Source organism: Capsicum annuum, chromosome 8 (genome assembly GCF_002878395.1).
Source record: "Capsicum annuum cultivar UCD-10X-F1 chromosome 8, UCD10Xv1.1, whole genome shotgun sequence".
Classification (NCBI taxonomy): domain Eukaryota; kingdom Viridiplantae; phylum Streptophyta; class Magnoliopsida; order Solanales; family Solanaceae; genus Capsicum; species Capsicum annuum.
In genome coordinates, this window is record NC_061118.1 from 78,895,332 (window position 1) to 78,902,604 (window position 7,273).

General features: G+C 34.6%; 1 non-coding gene across 1 annotated transcript; it reads right to left on the reverse strand.

Moving 5' to 3' along the window:
* Window positions 1-5,738: 5,738 nt before the first annotated feature.
* On the reverse strand, window positions 5,739-5,845 carry LOC124886813. The gene has a single exon (XR_007044220.1). It is a non-coding gene; the product is annotated as a small nucleolar RNA R71 (small nucleolar RNA).
* Window positions 5,846-7,273: the final 1,428 nt, after the last annotated feature.

Consider the following 7,273-nt stretch of genomic DNA (forward strand, 5'->3'; position numbering starts at 1 on the left):
TTTGATGGAGCAGATAGTTGAGGTTACACCCCATCACCACCACTTATACCTTTACTAGGAGATCTTACAGTAGAAGTGGAATTGATAATCATAGAATTTTACACTATTAACTTTGAGATTAAAAAGAATAATGTTGAGGAAAAGAGTAGATATCGAGATCCTAGAAAGAGAACAAAGGGTGATGATAGAAAGAAGGATTGTAAAAAAAAGTCAGATAAGAAGAAGAAGAGGAAAAGAAATGGGAAATTGACTAAGAAAACCTCCAAGGTATTAATTTTGGAGGAGGTTGAGTCTATTAGAGGTGATATACAACTACCTTTAGTGCACCAATAGCTACGTATGCCAATGCATATGAGAGGGCCATGTCTATATCTAAAGCCACTAGATAGGTGAACACTATCATGGACCCACCTTATCCTCGAATAATCAAACTCTAACTTGCATCTTTTATGCCACAGGTATGTTCCTTACCCTGAATTTTACATTTTCTAATTTCGACCGATTGGTTTATTACTTGACTTCCAAATTGGGGTAGAGGTGTATCACAGTCGAGGGTTTTTGTTATCGTGTTTCTTTTCCCTCAGCTGCACTATCTACAATGAACTTAAGGTTATTTGGAGGTCATCTTTGGACATTTCAACATAATTTCATTATTTAAAGCTTTTCTATAGCTGCGTTGAGTCATTTATGAATTGTTGGAGCTGAAAGAACGATTATCGTCTAATTTGATTTATTTTAGAGCTAATTCCAGGTTTCAAAGTTTTGGTTGTTGAGAATTGGGTATCTAGATTAAACATAGGTTAACGACTTCATATAAAAATTCTAATAGTTCCAGTAGATCCAAAATTTCTATTTTAGGATAGCTGGATTTTTAGTTTGTATCATAAGGCTTCCTAACTCGTTTTGGGCTAGTGGATTGATTTTGGTTAAAATGGCCATTGGGTGTGGGGCCCATATTTCATTTAAATGACCTCAAATAAATGTTTTAAGTTGTAAATGAGGTTGGAATATAAAATTTGGTAAGGTAGAAAAGTTAGTTTGTGTTAGTGAGATTTTGAATGAATCCTGAGTGCTACGTGCTAGTGCAGGCCTCAACTGTAGCAACCACAGAAGAAAAGGTCGCTTTAGCAACAAGGGGATCACATTAGTGATCATCCCTAGTCACCTCCTAGTTGTAAAAGTATAGGTTGCTTAAGCTACAATTGTCTGCTTTATAAAAGTTTGATATTTGAGCATGGGTCTCTTTAGTAATGATTTTCTTCTTTAGCAGTGGTTGCTTTAGTGGTGACCGCTTTAGAGGAAATCATATAAACAGTCAAATGGTCATTAAAGCAGTCATTGCTGGATATTTTTTTCCATTATACCTAATTTCACTTATTTTTCAAATTTTAAAGACGTTATTAAACCCTAGAAAACTTAGATAATTGTGGACCTTGATCTTTAGATGATCTAGGTAAGTAAGTAAGTTCATGAGAGTCCTTTCCTTGTCTAAATTTTTGTAAGTTCCTTTGGTTTCATAATTAATTCTCCTATTTCAAGTAAAAATTCCTATTCCCTTGTGGGCTAATTTGAGAAAATTATGCTCAAATTTTATCCATTTTTATTATAAATGATCCTTGAGTCTAGAGGGATGTTTTAGAGGATCTAAGGTCGTGATTCTGCAAGCAAGCCCATAAAAGACTTTTAGATCTTTTTGGACCCAAAGAATTTTTATGCAATATAAGTATCATATTCTCATATTAATGTGTATATCATTATTTTTATCGCGTGGCATCATACAGAGTCTTCTCAAAAGGGAAAATCTCCAATATAGTGACTTTATCAGTTATTAGTCAGCATCTAGGTAGGCTAGGCTTACTTTCCTCATATATTATGTTTCATTATCATATTTGATCATAATATGCAAGATTTGGGTCAGAAATTATTGCTTGTTTTCATATGTAGTGAAAATTTAGAATATTTAGCCAGTTAGAAAGCCATTTTAGGTAGAATGGACCATTTATCCTCCCCCTTAAATAAATTATTGTCTTAGGAATTATTTGTATTTAGTTAACACCTAGTAATAGAAATTGGAAGCCTTATTCTAGTGTTTGAGAGAAATCACCTTTGTATGATCTTAAACAGTTTAGTAGTTGGACCTGCTCCTTTTTAAGGTCAAATTTCTTAAATATCTCTTTGTCGATTTAAGAGGACTTATTTCATGATTTTAAATTTATTCTTGGAGACTAGGATGATTTAAACATCTTTTTGAATCTTGAATAGACTTTGCAACCCGCATTTACTTTAAAGACTGATTTGAGTTTGGCAATTGCTATTCATGTAGGATATTAAAAGACAAATTCAGGTCTGACATTTAATATTCACTTATGACATTAGACACCAGTTTGAGTACAACATTTATGGTTTGAATTTTAAATTAAATATTCGTTCTGAGTCTTGCTTTCATGGTATGAAATGATTCACATATATGGTTTTAGTAGTTTTTGACTTTATGATTATCATTATTAGTACTTCTTTTTGGATTGCATCCATCGGGCCTATGGGGCTCGATTGGGTTATTTCCTCTTTTCTGCTCCTTGTGGGATTTTGGAGACCTATGTAGTCTATAGCTAGCTTTTATTCTTCTTGATATTATTTATCTTGTTATTTATATCTGTCAGCCCGAGCATTATTTAAGGTTTCCCCTTTTATCCCTGACATTTATTTACATTCTTATATTTTTTTATGCTTTTATGAGTACTCATTGTTTTGGTACCCTGATACAAATTCAAGTACTAGTTGTCCCTGCAGATATTCTATTCATTGTACTCTAGAGTTTGGAGATAGGGTAAGCTTTCAGAACCAAGCTGATTCTCTCTTATTCTGCTATTTTTGGATAGTCTTTCCTTTTGAGACTAGTTGTATATTTATAGTATTAGTACTTATATTCTTTTGATTAGTTGCTCTCGTACCGACTTTAGTAGGTCGTGTGATACCTTTTTGGTTATTTTCTCTCTCCTATATATATATATATATATAAGTTTTGTACTTATATTTTATCTCCTACAATCTTATGTATGCTTAATTTAAATATTTATTATACCTTTCACCAACTGGCTCACTACTTGTCATTCCAGGCTATGATTTGGCTTACCTACTGGTGGTCTAAAGCAGGTGTCATCATATCAGAGAAATTAGGGCTTGACAAATTTGCATCAAAGCCTAGGTTCACTGGTATTACTGGTAGAAGAGTAAGTTCATAGTATAGTCCCGCAAATCAGAGTGATGATGTTCATTTTTTATCATCAGGAGGTTATGGGACATTCTTAGGCGAACTTTACTTTCTTTATTAACTTAGTGGATTGTGTCTGTATTGGTTTCTAAAATTCATATTATTTAACACTTTCACAAATAGTCAGGATGCGATCTGCGATGACTGGAGATGAGGACCCCAAGTCCGTCACTAGAGGTCATGACTGACCTAGGGGCTGAGTTTATACAAAAGTTGCAGCCCCTACTAAGGGTCCGAATAGGGAGCATTCCCTAGATCTTATGCTTGTCTTGCACCAAATATTCTTTTACCTTAATATTGCTTGGCTAAGGGCATGATCTTGGGCATATTTATATGTCCAATCACCAGCATTCACCCATATTTGAACTTGTTCTAAGAGATAAAATTTGTTATTCTCATAATAATTGATCTTTAATTGTGTTAATTATCTAATAGACATGATTAGTGTATAAAGGACTAAATTGTGATAGAACTGGATATGATTGGATGCATTAATGAGATGTAACGACGAAGGGAGTAATGAAGGCATTGGAACCTGGGTTGGGAAGAAATTAAAAAAGAAAAAGGTAAGAAATTAAAAGTTTAGAAGCTCAAGTATGTCACCTCGTCATATTAAAGGATTAATCGCCATTGCTCAAGTTTTAAAGCCCACCGTATCGCAGTGAGGGAGGAATTTTGAATTGTCAAAATCTAGTAATTCACCGCGATTTCACTGCGCCGCAGTGAGGACCAAATACGCATTTGTCATGAAATAAAAACCCACGGCTATTAGACCATGTCACGGTGAGTACAGAGACATAAGGATTATAAAGTCGCAGTGCTTGTCAAAAGCGGGAATATCTAATCCAACTATAAAAATAATAGATTGAGTCAACACAAATCACTTTGAAAAGCACAGCAGCGGCTGAAAAATAGAAAAATCCCTCTTTTAGGGTTCTTAGAATGTCTTTTGAACTTCTTTACTTCAAGATTAATTTTCGGTATGATTAATTACTTATTTTTTATGTTGAATTCAGACATGAGCGGCTAAACACCCTTGTTCTGGGGTTGAGGCCAAGGACATGATTACTTTTTGATATTTTTTATCGTAGTTTCTTGTTAGATTATAATCTGGGTTGTTCTTAATTTATTATGCATACTATTTTGATGAGTGGCCACCATTAGAATAAATCTATATTCATATGTGAATCCAGGAGGAGAATCATAGGATAAAACAAATTGATTAAGGAGCAAGGTTCTTATCCTCTTATGAAAAGAGGATTTGAATTTGCATATAGGATAGGGATATACCTAGAAGCCTTGTTTAGTTCAACTACGTTAAGATAGCTAAAAACATCTAAATGGATTATTGCATCCAGCTCAGTAATGTAGTTGAAAGGTTCATATATGTAGAAGATTAGAGGTTGGGACACTATGACCGTGTTATAAACCCTGCGAATCAACAACCCGATAACTAACTAGACTGTGATAAGAATAGAGAATTATAAGATTGTTAGAAGTGCCTCAACCCTGGAATTCTCATTATTACTATTTTCAACCTTTGCTTGCTTTACTATTGTCATAACTTGTTATTTCTTACTTACTCACATTTTTATTCAAAACATCAAAATCATCTTTATACTTGACAACACTTAATACCTCCTTGTCAAAAACTAAAGTTGGTTGAATTGTTAGTTGCATAATCCCCATGGGGATGATATCCGACTATCTAAGTCACCATATTACTTGTATGATCACGTACACTTGCGTATGCATTTGAACACAACATGTTTTTGGCGCCATTGCCGGGGACTTGTATAAATAGTAATTTGATATTTTTTTTGGTTTTGATAGTACGTGTAAATGTTAAAAACTTAATCTTAGCAGCTGACTTTTTGCAAGTGTAACTGAATACAGGACTGCCGAGAGATACAAAGTTCGTAAAGCCTTTTTTTGAACTAGAAATGGTATTTCAATATAGGTGAAGATCTCATTATCCAATTCAGCAGGTTCAAATAGAGAAATAAAGAGATCTAAATCTTGTTGACCTAAATTTTTCAGTTGATCCAAATGACGGACATATCCCATCTCCAGTTATTCTAGTTTCTCCTGCTCAAGTAGCTGCTAGACCTATTCATAAGATGGAAATCCCACTCAAGAACCATGCTACTAATAGTATTTTTAAGCCCGAGCTAGGTGGTCGATTTGAGTTGAAGTAGAATATGGTGTAGTTGCTTAATTTGGCTGGGCAATTTGCCATATTTTCACATGAAAACCCACAAAAACACTCAAAAACCTTCATGAAATAAGCGATACATACTTTCATGAGGTGGTGAATACTGCTTCTGTCAGACTAAATCTCATCCCTATTTCTTTAATTGGGGAAGCAAAGAGGTGATTACATACTGAACCACCACTGTGCATTACTTCTTGGGAAGACCTAGCTTCGAAATTCCTTATTCAATTCTTTCCATCAGGGAAGACTGCATAATTGAGAAGTGAAATTCTGAGTTTTAGATAGAATGAAGTAGAAATTCTTTACCAAGCTTGGCAGAGATTTATAGGAATGCTCAGAAATTGTCCTTAACATCATCAATCTAATGATGTTCTTGTTCATACTTTCATTGAGGGATTAGATCAAAATACCAAGATGCTTTTGGATTCAACAACAGGTGGGCAAGCTCTTGAGAAGACTAATAATGAATTGTATACACTGCTAATCGGATTTCACAAGGGAATCCTGAATGGCATGCTGACTCAAGGAGTGCTCCTAAGAAAGTTGCAGGTGTGTTAGGGGTAGATTAGTTCACTTCTTTATTAGCTCAGCGTGCAACAATGCAAAATTAGATGCTTACTCAGTTAAATAGCATAAAGTTGGGGGGTTCCATAAGCAGTAGCTATAACTAATGCAATCCAATAGGTAAATTCTTGGTGTGAGGTATGTGGAAGTAGTGAGCATGTAGCAGATGCTTGTGCGGTTAATCCAAATTCTATTAACTATATGGGGAATACAAATCATCAGGGACAACAGAACTTTGGTTACACATATAATCCCAACTGGAGGAACCATCCTAATTTTTTATGGGGTGGAAAGCAAGACCAAAACAATTTTCAATTTAAGGGGTCAGTTCCACAGAATCAATAGTAGCAATAACCAGCCACTTCTCAAACAAGCAATATAGAGGTGATATTAAAGCAATTTTTAGCTAATCAAGCACAAATGGAAGCAAATTTAAAGAGTCAACGGGGAAATATAAAGACTCAACAGTTGATTACCAGGAATTTAGAGTTGTAACTCAGTCAGATTGTGGGAGAGCAAAATACTAGCCCTCAAGGAGATTTACCTATTAATACAGAGGCAAATTCAAAGCACATAAATATAGTAACAATTAGGAGTGGTGTGCAATTAAAAGAGCCAGAGCAGGTTAGTACCATAGTTATTGATGATGATCCTAAAAATAATAAAGAGAAAGAGGACAAAGAGAAAGTTGCAAGTAATGAAAATCAAATGGAGAAGACGACTATACCTCTTCCATTCCCTCAAATACAGTGGAAGCCAGAAGACTAGTTATGAGAATTTTTTAGACCTTCTAAAGCAGGTTCATGTAAATCTTCCTTTATTGATATTGTACAGAGTGTTTTGAAGTATACAAGGTATTTGAAAGACAGTGGCAAACAAAAACCAGTTGATAGTGTATGCTATAGTTTCACTTACTGAGTAATGCACATCCAAGATACAAAATAAACTGCCCATGAAGCTGAAAGGTTTAGGCAATTTACTTTGAAAATCACTATAGGGTAGACAATCAGTGTCTGTGGATTATGTGACTTAGGAGAAAGCATTAATCTCATACCTATATCTTGGTTCTAAAAGATGGGTCATGGGAGTCCCAAACCTAATACCATTGTTTTGTAGTTGGCTGACAGGTCCCTTGCTAGGCCTGATGGAACTATTGAAGATGTTTTAGTGCAAGTGGGATCATTGATTTTTCTAGTAGATTTTGTTATTCTTGATTTTGAAGC